This window comes from Hippoglossus stenolepis, chromosome 5, assembly GCF_022539355.2.
Source record: "Hippoglossus stenolepis isolate QCI-W04-F060 chromosome 5, HSTE1.2, whole genome shotgun sequence".
In the NCBI taxonomy this organism is placed as follows: Eukaryota; Metazoa; Chordata; class Actinopteri; order Pleuronectiformes; family Pleuronectidae; genus Hippoglossus; species Hippoglossus stenolepis.
In genome coordinates, this window is record NC_061487.1 from 17,831,631 (window position 1) to 17,844,150 (window position 12,520).

The 12,520-nt window shown below is 41.5% G+C and overlaps 1 protein-coding gene across 1 annotated transcript in view; it reads right to left on the reverse strand.

Annotated features, from left to right (window-relative positions):
• Positions 1–7,998, reverse strand: part of sema3ab (sema domain, immunoglobulin domain (Ig), short basic domain, secreted, (semaphorin) 3Ab) — a 60,782-nt gene extending 52,784 nt beyond the window's left edge. The window contains exon 1 of the mRNA XM_047339743.1: positions 7,528–7,998. The gene's annotated coding sequence lies outside the window, so the exon portion shown is untranslated. The remainder of the gene's footprint in view (positions 1–7,527) is intronic.
• Between the last annotated feature and the right edge of the window lie 4,522 nt (positions 7,999–12,520).

Consider the following 12,520-nt stretch of genomic DNA (forward strand, 5'->3'; position numbering starts at 1 on the left):
CAACTGCTGTCTTGATGCAGCCGTGTGTACCCACACGCGCACTCCCACAACTGCCAGCGATAGTGCCAGGTGGTACGGTCTCACTAACTGACACAGCAAGGCTCATTCTCACGTTGTTTGTGATGGGACTAATACATTTGTCGTGGAAATATATTAGAGCCACACACATGGTGGCTAAAATCTGGATCGAGTTACCAGCAGTAAGCTATCGGGGGGGAGGCTCGAGTTATCATGACTGTAAGGAAGTTTTTATGTTAATGTGCCACAATGCAGTGATCAGTAACAAATGCTACTTGTAATGAAATAAACTGAAACTCTGAAATATTTCATTATCTACAAAAATATAGTCCTATATCTAATATTGCCACTAAGAATACTGAGTAATTCAAATAAAATGGTGGAGGGGCCCTCTAGAGCACATTCCTCTGCCAAGGACCCACAGTCTCTTGATAAAACCACTTTTAAATTTACTACAACCAGATTTTTATTTGGATCTGCAGCAAATTGCACACACTCACAAATATTAGTCCCTTAACATGTCTGATTGCTGATTGAGATCCATGAATTATTATCTGAGAAATTGAAATATATATACCATGTTTCACAGCAAATTTTTCCTTGGGTCATGACCTAACATTTCATGGAAATTGGTTCAGTAGACTTTGCGCAAAACAAACAAACAAAAAAACAGAACGCAGACAAAAATGTAACCGTCTTAGCGGAGGTTAAGACTGTCTGCGTCCCTGTATGGAAAATCATGCATGTGGGATTTAGAATAGAGTGAACAAACACAGTGCGTTTCTCTGGTTCGTATCGGGGGGGGGGGACTCAGCAGCAACATGTCAACTGCAGGCAACCCAATCTGCATGCAACTCAATTAATTGAGTTTTCACTTGCGGTGGAACATGATCTCATACTTAGAGGGCTGAACTTTAAATTGCTTTTAGAGTTTCAGCGCTTAATAGGGATCAAATAGAGATGTCTCAAGACACCTGTGTGTGTGTGTGTGTGTGTGTGTGTGTGTGTGTGTGTGTGTGTGTGTGTGTGTGTGTGTAACAAAGACCCCCCGACTGCTCCCCAGAGACAGGCTTGACACAGAAGCTAAGAATAGCCCTGGGTGTATTACCACCAGTTGGGGGGCTGAGGGGGAGTGACTGGGGCAGAAGAGGCAAGACGAGGGGGGCAGGTGACACTTTGCCACTCAGGAGATGACGAGTCGACACAGGAGCCTTTGTCCTTCGTTGGACATCTCTTTTACCTGGCATAGATATACACACATGACCTGACCGATGACCCCCTGCAACCTCCCAAAGTGAATCCACACACACACAAATACTCCGCTGCTGCTTCTTACACGTCAGGCATGCACGGGGTTATGGGCTTTGGAGCCTAACCTCTTATTTTTAGACAGGGTAAACACTGGTCTGTGCTTGAGATGTCCATCACCACTGGGTGTGATGCCACGAATTGTGGGAGGTGGGTGGAGGAGATGAAGAGGAGGGGAAGAGGAAGAGCAGGCGGCAGGAGGAGGGAATAGAAGGAGGAGACGGATAATCATCAGGAAGTAGGATTGCCGGAGTGCTTAGGCACATTCTTGGCTTTGGATTCATGGAGACCTGGGGCTATTGCCACTGATTAAAGGACACGGATGCAATCTGTAGAACTGTTTGGTTACTGCTGTCAATTGAAAAGGATTCTGATTCGTCGGACGGCCGAACAGAGCTCCATTCACTGAATCTGAGGACGTGTGCATGAAGAGTTAAAGAGGAGCTACAAAAACAACATATCGGTTGATGTGGAACAGCGTGACGTGCGCCCCACATATCCCACAGACACGCAGTCTTCTCACATAACAGGTGAGAGGTGGTGACCCCGCACTAACAGCTCCATTTCCTCTGCCATCCAACACGAGAGCCTCGTCCAGGATCCCTGAATGGTTCGGAAAAGAAAACACTGCGCTGAATAATCTGTCAGAATAACAGCAGGCCGGCCGCTAAGTGTGTGTGTGTGTGTGTTAGCGCGTGGTGCTTGAATAGCTATATTCAGGCCAGCGAAATAACCACCCTGGAGGTGACGCTGTACAGCAAGTATCGGTGATGATGTCTGATAATGACCTATCATTTGAGATAATTGGGTAATAGGGTTAATGGGTTTCACTGTGGTGCTCTGGGCTCATCATTTCAAACAGGTATAGACGGCTATATTTGTGCCATCAACACCAGCTGTCCAAACTCCCTAATAGGATGAGCGGTAGATAATGGGCTGCTGGCTGTATTTTTATTTTGGGTTTGAATACAAGACTAATGAAGGGAGTCAATCCTGTGGCACAACCAGGATATCGAAAAGACAATAAAAAATTAAAAAACGTATTGTGTTAGGAAAGTACTGTTGTAATATCAACATAAATTATTATCTTGTAATTATTTGTATACATCCACAAGTGTTATTGTTTGGTGACTAATCAATAACACTTATTATTGAGTGGATGTTTGTCAGTGCATGTCTGTGTCTTGTTTTGTTCTTTTAATTGCCAATAATCAAATGACGTCAGGATTACAGTAATACATTGTATTGTATTGAATTGTATAATATTGCGAGAATACAATTTGGAATATTATGAGAATAAAGTCATGATTGAAAGGGAGAGAGTCGTGAATTTATTGAGAATAAAGTCATAGTGTAACGAGAAAGTCAAAAAGTCATAATATTACTATGTGTGTATTTATGTATATATCTGTGTGTGTGTGTGTGTGTGTGTGTGTGTGTGTGTGTGTGTGTGTGTGTGTGTGTGTGTGTGTGTGTGTGTGTGTGTGTGTGTGTGTGTGTGCATAACAGAGTGACCAAGTGTACAATAGAAAGACGGAGCACATTACAATCGTAACAGCCCAACATTAAGGTCCCACTTCCATTATAGATTTAATGACATGCTGGGTGGTGTCCAACTACATTTAACCTGTTCATCTGCATAATAGTACTTCCCTTCCAGCCGCAGGGGAGTAATACATCTCTGTGATCAGTCTCTCTCTCTCTTATCTCTCTCCTGCACTGGCTCACACACACTCACACACTCATACACAAGAACAAATACGCATTAGCATACACTTTGCATAAATGAAGCTCACAGAAAAAGGGTACAGAGGACGTTTGTGTGTGTAAAATATGATCCAGCCAAATTACAGGTTGTTAAGAATTATCCCCCTCAACATTAAACAGTTTGTCTTTCATGGAGCACATTAATGTTATGGGCATTTATGCTATGATATTTCTTTACACTTTTGGTGACAATAATCGATAGCATCTTAATTTTAATTCTAAAATCATGCAAAATCTTTTAGACAATTGTCCACATAAATAGTACAAATTTGAATAGTACATGGTTTTGTATTGACGAGACAGAAAAGTACAGGGAAACAAGGTTCAAGTTCATGATCTTTGAAAGCGTCTATCACTCCCCAGATAGACATGAGACAACATTGACAGTGAGAGTTGAGTCTTCAATCCAGTGAGCCGACCCGAACAGCTGGAAGGGACTGAGCCCCGTGAATCTTACAAAATGACACTTTCCACTGCGATCGTCCAACCATTCATCAAGTTGATCGTGACTTTTATTTCATCTCTCTCTCTCCCTTTCTCCCTCAATAAAACACACACACACACATGCGCACACACTCATATACGCTGTGAGGTGGAATCCGAGCCACCATAAAATTCATTGCAGGTTGGATGTGACCTCCATGTCTGGTGTGAAATATATTCTCTGCTTATTCTGTCACATATTTCAACTTTAAGCATGGCTGAAGGAGCCATAAAATGGCATTCAGTGCGGTGATCTGTCACTTGCAGAAGGCTACCGAACATCCTCTGCCCTGATGACAGCGGTGCCCTTCATACTTGCCAAAACTGGTGTCTTCGTATTTCTCACTGCCAGCACCTCTGCTGCAGACAGTACAAATACAATAGTTGTGTATATTAAGTTAGAATCAGGATAAGCTTCGAGGTACTTTCTGCCGTCTGATTTTGTCTTGAGTGAAACACAATGAATGGTACTGGACTGAAATAGTTCAAACATTAATAAAGGTAGTAGTTAGGGTTGGGTACCGGTCACATTGGAATCGTTTCGGTACCCTTGCCGGAGTAAAACACGTATTGAAAAAACAGGTATGCACCTTACAGTAGTTTGCATCCCACCACTAAACCGAGACAAGAAGAAGAAGAAGTTGTCAAAGGAATTGTGATGCAGCAAGTGGCACAACTTACGCTTGTAAAAATGCAAATCAAAGAACAAGCGAATGAACCGTGAACAAAAACTTTTTCTCCGGCCATAACTTTCCCAACTGGCAAATTAACCACCTTTAATCTATGTTGATGAAGAAGTCGATGCCTCACGTAAAGTTTTATCATCCATGGAAGGTTCAACTGTGCTGCTACCTCAGCAGTAACATTAGCTGCGACTGCTGCGGGAGACTTGACTTTTAGACTGTGGAATTCAGTAAACTGTTCTGTTTATTGATATATGTTGTGTTTGATCAGGTGTCTATAAAACTTCTGAAAGGTGTAAGCACACTTGAGACCGCTCACTGTTGCCTCCACACCGTGACACATTCCCAGCGAGGTAGCGTAGCTTGTTACGCAGATGTGCACAAGTATAAATGCTCAAGCCACATGTAAATGGTCTGTATTTATATGGCGCTTTTCTAGTCTTGATGACTCAAAGCACTTTACAGAACAGCTTTACATTCACCCATTCACACAGACATTGCAGCACTTTTCTCTATGAGAAGGGGCAATAAGGGATCAGTATCTTGCCCAAGGACACTTCGGAATGGGGAAGACTGGGATAGAACTGCCAACCCTTTGGTTAGAGGATGACCTCTCTACCCCCTGACCGTGTGTAGGCTCTCTATAGATCATTGCTCTCTGACCCAGATGATTTAACTTGCTGGCTAACAGACTGATTTGTGCTTGGTTTCTCTTATGTAATTCATTTGGTAAACCCTTAAAAGTACAGAGTTCGGCACCCAACCCAACCTCATATTTTTTGCAAATCTCAAAAATCACTTATCTTATGAAGACATAATACTGTACCATGCATCTATCAAATACCATGTAAGTGACACATGGCACACTCCATTTTGATTTGAAACTGAGTGTGTCTGTGTGTCTGTGGGATGGGAGATCTTTACCCTGGAAGACAGGAATGTTCCTGCCATGAAACAACATGACAACCAACATGCACGTGGATTTTTTGGAAAGACATCAAAGCCTGAGCCATATGGGTAAAGTTACCTACACCACAGGGCGGACGAAGGAAGGACGACAGCAAGAAAGCAAGAAAGAAGCTGGATGAATATTAAAAATGGGGTAAAAACTGTCCATTTGACATTCTAGCATAAATACTATTCACAATAGACCGCCATGTGTCTGGTGACGATTAAGGAAAGTAATTAGTCGGCAATGGATGTAGAATGAGCTCATTAAGACACATGCGAGGAGATGGAGGCTTATCACAGTCAAAGAAGCACAGGCGGCTTCTCCTTTATTGAAAAGGACTGAATCATCCATCATGCAAATCTTGTTTAAAATACAAGGAAGCTATGTGAAGGCCTGCTGCGATCACCAGGCCATGACATCAGTTTGATGAAAGATGAAGCAACGTATGCGACGTAGAGCCGCGGATGTCATTTTTCATTTCCAGCTGTACACAACAACCGGACCGTTTCTCCTCTGGTGGCTGGTATTCATTACGGGGACGTATATGAATGGCCCCCAAATCTGAAAAAAAGGGATTTCACTCAATAGAAGCATGGCTGTTCCATTTATCCTCACAACCGAAGCTGATTAATACTGAGAGTGCCAACACTCACTGCTTTTGCGCTGTTGTGTCTTTCTGGGGGTGCCAGCGCCGAATCTCATTAGCAATCGTAAATAGAAATGTGACACGTCGAATGGACAGTCTATATATATCTCAGTGCGGTGATGATACTTTTCATGCAGTGCGGTTAGCAGCACTTAAGGTCACTACAAATCAGCCTGAGTTTTAACGGTCTGGGCTGTGTTGTTATTCACCCTGTCACTGGAGCTTCCCCTTTTATGGTTTCTTCTGGATTTAAAACTTTGTGCACATTTTGTAATGTTGTTGCGGATTTGGCCGGGCAACTGGGGGACTTCAATCAAACTCCCCTTGGTCTCAATAAAACAGTTTTGCTTGGAACTTGTCCACAGTGAAAACAGAGAGCCACATTATATGTGTTATTGCAAAAGAACAACAGCTTGTTTGCGAAACAGCTCGCGTGGACCTTGTAAAATGGAAGTGACGAACCAAACGAAGCATGCAGAAATGTCTTAACAAGTCCGCCCACGAATGTTTTCGGTTAAAGAAAACAAACTCTGGTAAATGCTCGTTCATGCAGCGGAGACGTGGGAATAGATGTGGCTGCAGCTGCAGGCGTGACAGTGTCTGAACAGTGTCGAGTTGGAATCCACAGCTCTGCAGCTGTTACAGTGACAAACTTTTCATCTAAGCTTTTGATCTCCCGATGCTGGCAACTCATCACCGTTCACACCTCTGGAAAATACTTAGAGTGCATCCAGCACGCACACACATGGTTACACACATACAGACTTAAAAGCACACACACACACACACACACATGAGTCTCTTCACCACCATGTTTGTTAATGTGTTAAACTGGTCTATGAAACCTTTCCTCAAGCTTATGAGATAAAGTCCCTGTTCTGTGAGCCAGCCGCTAACATTTGCTTTTTAGGCGATTTGTTATTTTCTCTCTATCTTATTACCACTGTCATAACTTGACATTTGTGAAGGTTAAATCAAAAATAGATTTAACTTAACGTTCTGTGAGCCAGCCGCTAACATTTGCTTTTTAGGCGATTCGTTATTTTCTCTCTATCTTATTACCACTGTCATAACTTGACATTTGTGAAGGTTAAATCAAAAATAGATTTAACTTGGACTGTTCAAAAAGGAAATATTTGCACTGGCCACAAGGCCCATCCAGGGTCATTCAACTGGAAGGGTGTTACACAAAACCAGTATCACAGTATCCATACACTTACATAAAACAACATTAGATCTAAAAAGAATGTGGACAAGTCAAAGGGAAAATGTACAACTGTGATGCACCAGAAATTAAATTATAAAATCGTGTTCTGGCTAAATGGCTGTATGAAACTTATTTGTATTATTGTTCCCAGCGCATCACTTCATTCATAACACTGCCGCCTGTATTGACGTGGTATCACACAGACTTTCATATTATGGACAAACACAGGAGTAGCTTATTAAGTGATATTCAAACATGTGTATGAAGTTGAAGAACTGCAATCAATCATATAGCTAGAACAGGAAAAACACAAAATTCCCACAGATAAGTTTCCCAAATGTCTCAGTGAACGAGTGAATTAGTGACCTCAACAGGTGGAAAACACAACTTTTGAAACTCCTGCTTTGGTTTCTCTTGAGTATGACCAACAGGAATCCAAAAGGACAAGGATTTGATTTCTTACCTTTGAGTTGAACATAAGGAGTCAGGACTGAAGCCAGTGTTGCACAGGGTTTGGTTTCAGCTGCCAAATCCTCCGTGGTATGACGAGATGTGATGTATGACTGAAGAAGGAGGAGATGCCACAGCATGCCATCAGGCTGGAGATGGATACTAATCCCATTCAAGTGTATAGTAACCTCTCTCTGCTGCTCTTCCGTCTGCTTCCTCACCCGCTCATCTGATAGCCGGAACGCTTGCCAAGTATCTAATTCAGTGTCTAAGCTGAATATGATGAAAACCTTTCACTCTTTATCTTCTTGTTCTGTTAGTGGCCCCTGCCATTGACAGACAGTGGCCCCAAAAATTACTTTAACACTGAAAATCACTGTAAATGTGGCTGGTAAAGGGGATGAGAGATGAGGGGACGGATTAATGCCATGATGGGTTCATCTCCTGACTCCCAACAGGTCCATCAGTGTTAAATTAAAAGTAAAAATGAAAATCAGATAGTGATAACAGGATGGTGCTCGTTTTAAACATTACAGTCTATAAATAGACTGAAACACTATGAGCACCAGCCTGCGCCTCCTTTGCTTACACCTGATATCCATCGCATAAATCAGGGGAATATTTTCCAAATGACATTAGCCAATATAGTCCATGTGTCCACAGACCAAGGCAAGGATAAAGTAAAGATATGTGACCAATTGGAAAAACCGATTGGAAGGCTAAAGGTCAATGAGGTGTGGCATCAAACTGTACTGAAAGACGTATCCATTTCATGGATATGTGCACCGTGTTCAACCCCCGGGCTGTGGGGATGCTGGCAGCAATATGAGACGCACACAGACACGCAAATACACACATACATGCATGCACACATAGGAATGTGGTTCTGTTCTGGTGCTGGATATACACACACACACCCAGCTTTACCAACACAATGCACTCCCTAATGCAATGATATTAATGCTGATGCACACGTTCAACTTGATATGCCAATTCATTTAGTGTATTAAATTAACTGTGAAATATGAAAGTGGCAGCTGCAGATCTACAGGAGGTCTGTATAGGACATTTCTTATTCTTATTAAGTTGCTCCAACTATTTTTTTTGTAGTGTATCTAAAATGTGAGGCAACATCGGCGGACACTATCAGACTCTTTCAAAGTTTCTCAGACATCTCCAGACTGGATCCTCTGATATCGTATAACTTAATTTCTGCAAAGTGTGGAAATTATATAGTTGTGTAATAAGCTTCAAATGATAACTGAGCTGTCATCAGGTAAATCACGACAGTCTACAAAAGCTATTATTACTGCAAGTGCTGCATCATTACTGTAATTAAAGGGTGCGACTATTGTGGTTGTATGACTGTGTGATGCAGGAGAAGATATGGTGTTAATTTGTTGAGGTAAATGTAATCCTGAACGTATCTTTGTGGTTGTATAAATAAAGTTTAGTTAGTGTAATCAGTCAAGATGTTTTGCTGCCTTAGAAATCGAGTTAGACATCTGTGAAAAGAAAATTATAACCTTTCAGCCTCACTTTAACTCTGCATATTCCAAATATTTTTACTGTATTTGTTTGTATTGTTTTATCATTCATTACTGCATTTGTTTAAACTTTATATTTAATGAGATTGGACATTTATTATTTTTTTATTGTAATTTACATTTCTAATTATTAAATATGGTTACATTCTTGTTCATGACTCAAATATTTATACATATATTGTGTCAGAATAAGATACAAATTTTAGGGCAAAATCTCACATGGAAGGATAAACATTATATATTATTAAATGGTTTGTCTGTATGAAATAGTTCAAGTTTAACAGGGGTTTTGTGACTTAGCTGCACCAACATGTACACATACCTGTATGTCCTCTGTCTGAGTGTGAAAACTGAAAACCGATACTTAATAAATAGACAAAGCACCAACTCTGTGGAACGATTCCTCCGTATCCAGCGGGTGATTCTCATCCACTTCAAGATCCAGAACATTCCAACATCCACCAAACACAATCCCTTCGATTATTTTCAGACTCGTACATGAAATGACCGTTCGCTTTCATTTAATCCTCTGTATTTTTACACCTTGAACCCGGTGGGTCAAAGTTAGGCCACCGCTGTATCAACATACGCTAAAACATAATGCAGGAATGTGCTGTATGTATATACATGTAAATATGGTGAAATTGCCAAGAATCTGACTCAGTATATAACAAAGCTGAAGTCATTACCACTGACAACATCCCTGGGAGCCCAGCAAACCCAATGCTGTTTGAATGGGATGTTTTGAAAAAAATAACACATGTATGTTAATCTATAAAATTGAGCTTGAAATTTGAGTGCTTTCTTCACACCGACGCCTGGAAAATAGCTGAAATTCATCACCGTGCCACAATGTTCTGGAAGATTTCCATGTTTGCTCAGCTCATTAACCTTCATGGCTGAAGGTACTCCCTCGTGGGTTTGGATTTCCACACTACGGGGCAGACAGGGGACAGGCCCACGGGTTGTTGTTACGAATCATGAACTGCACGTTATCCACTGTGTCGCTTTCTTTTTTTTCTGTTTCCCTATTTCTCTCCTCTAGCTCTGCCTTTTCGACCCCCCCCCCCGAAAATATCAAAGCATTTACGACACTCCCGGGCCAAGATGCATGGAGTCAAGATAACTAAGAGAGGTGGAGGAGAGGGAAAGGCCAAAGGGCTCATTGAGGAAAGGTCAAAGTTCATCTGTGGAACATTAGTGGTCAGCAGACCTTCCATAAACTACCAGGGAGTCGAAGATAAAAGGTGTGAGAGGAGACTTGCTCCTTCTTGCATGACAGTGACACTGCACCTTCACCCATTAGTCAAACCTTCGTTGTGCATCATAACTCACCGTACATCGTTGTGGAGGGGTAGCAGCCCCTGTCAGCACAAAGCCTGGTGCAGAGGGGGGATCTCTGCACATTAAGATCTGTAGATTAACTATTAAAGACTGTTTGTTCAGCGTTGAATCAAGCTGAGCATGAGCAGAAACAAATAAGGCAACCATGTTCTCAGATCCTGTAATGTGAGACTGGCCTCTCCTCATAGGAGCCCATTTTAATTAACTTTTTTGAAAAGGCCTTATATTTATTTATTTATTTATTCTCTGACATATACAGTACCACAAACTCTGGATCTTCATACTACAATCACAAAGCTATTATGATTAATTAACTGGACTGGAAACTTGATCACAGCATGTGGAAGCTCCTGTATAATCATTTTTATTTTTTATTTATTTTCAAAATATGGGGACAAATTATCAATACTTTTCATTTTGAAAGAAGAAGAAGAAACCACATTATTTTTCATCACAGATAATAGAATGATGTAATATGTGATACTTGATCCCTCAGATAATTAGGATACGTCTCACAGAGACAAACATCCCGGCTGTAACCGACTCGCTGACATCAGCAGCAGTTGTGGCCTCGTGGTGGTTAAACAATCAGAACGTTTTCTTGTGTCTCAGAAGGTTTTGTGTGCAGCGTTTCCCTGCCGTGCAAAAATAAAATACTTTCCCATGTCCCAGCAGGCAGAGACTAAACTGGATTCTACGACCACAGGCCAGACAACAACATTAAACTGCACCACAGACGTGTATTTGCATATCTTCTATATATCTGAATTTACTCAAGACATTTGTAAGTAGAGCCAGGACGCCTGTTGCATAGATTTTCAAACCTGCCAGAACTATTGAATAAATCTTAAAGGTTCAGAGTGTAAGATTTAGGTGAAAGGGATCTATTGGCAAACATTTAATATAAAATAATCCTAGTGATGTTCTTACTTGTGTGTTTCATCTGTGTGTTGTTGTTTTCTTTACCCTCGAATGGAGCCTTTATATATAAATACTTTATATTTACATCATGAGGGGGTCCTCTCTACGGAGGCCGCCATGTTGTTTACAGTAGCCTAGACCGGACAAACTAAACACCTTTTGAGTTTTTATGACAACTGAAGGCTAACACAGGTTCTCTGTCATGTTTGGAAGGGAAGGGTGAGGTGAGGGGTATCCAGCTGCAACATGCAACTTCACCACTAGATGTCGCTAAATCTTACACACTGAACCTTTAAGGAGTATATCCGTAACTCTGACATTTTTATACCAGAGACGTATGAGACCACATTCAAACTACGTTTTTGTTTGAAAAAAATCAACTCCGTTACAGATCTGCCTTGCATCCACACCACCGCTGAAAAGTTTTAGTTTGAAAAGTCCAGAGCTGCATTTTAGTCTGGTTTGGAAACAATGACATAGACCTTTACTATCACTTGCTGATTGGGTCTTTTTCGGTCACAACATAGCCTTTGCTGATTTGTCAGACTCCTATCACATGACTTGGATGTTATTATTGAAATTTTGAAAACACCATTTTCAAACACAAACATAGCGATATGGATGTAGTCCAAGCCTTTTATCACCTCTTGTGACACTAACAAAAAGAACACAGGTGAGATGAAAGCCTCTTTCAAAGCAAAAACTCATTGACACAATGCCGAATGACACCAGGTATCCAATCAGCAGGATAATGAGAACCTGCCTCTTCATTCAGACTCCATCCCATTGTCGTCAGAGGTCAGAGTGAATGTTTCTATGTAAACCACATCCCAATCTTTCCCTATAATTAACTAAGCTATGTAAGCGCCGAAAACAAAACCGTAACAATAAGTAAACAATGTTTTTGTGTAGCCTGCAGGTAAGAGGTGAACAGTGACGTCTCTGACAAGTCATGAGTGAGAACGATAGGTCCTTCCTGCACATCCTCAACTAAGGAGGGATCACGAACTTCCGTAAATTGGGCCGAGGCAGAGCACAGGTAGTCATTACTCTGGGAACAACTGTTTCTTGCTCATACACACATACCTCTATCCCTTCCAATTCCCCCGAGGCGGCAATCAATACCACCCAGCCTGACAGCTCCCATACAACACTCGGCTGTGTCCCCGCCCAGGCCCAGAAGTTCACTGTCAA